We start from the raw sequence: 755 nt of genomic DNA, 5'->3' as shown, positions 1-755 counted from the left end.
CATACATACATACATACATACATACATACATACATACATACATACATACATACATACATACATACATACATACATACATACATACATACATACATACATACATACATACATACATACATACATACATAAATACATACATACATACTTCGTACATAAGTCCGATCACTACGAAACAACTCACCACTTACAGTGGTTATCATTGCGCTCGACAGCAAAAAATGAGGTAGAGATAAAACTTCACAAAGCAACAATACAAAGCACCTTCAACTTGAGCCGTCACTTTTCTACGCAGACATATACACGCATCAAACCCAAAACACGTTATTATTGGGCTACCTACCTACTTACGCACAATATACGCAGTGGATTACAACACATTTTATCGAAAAAATTGGTATGAAATTTAAGTTTAAGATTTACATAAATAAGTTGGTTGAATTTTTTTTAAAAAAAGGCACATCCCCACATGCCCCATTCACCAGTGCAACGTTGATTGTGTGAGTTGTGTGGGGCCAGCATCGAAATGTTTGTTTTCAACTGGCTGAGCCTTACTATGAACACTTCTCATCTTTTTATGTTTTTGGTTGGCGCAGTTTAACAGCATTTCAGCACAAGTTTCTCATTCGCCTTATAAATTTTTGATGTTTTTTAATTTGTTCTCTATGTTTATCTTTCAAAACATGGTCATTGTGGGGTGCAACTTATCATAAATTAAAACCAGGAGGTCGTAATGAGTGAGAGAGCTGAAAGACGTA

Source organism: Helobdella robusta (assembly GCF_000326865.2).
Source record: "Helobdella robusta unplaced genomic scaffold HELROscaffold_1, whole genome shotgun sequence".
Taxonomy (NCBI): domain Eukaryota; kingdom Metazoa; phylum Annelida; class Clitellata; order Rhynchobdellida; family Glossiphoniidae; genus Helobdella; species Helobdella robusta.
This window is presented reverse-complemented; position numbering follows the sequence as displayed.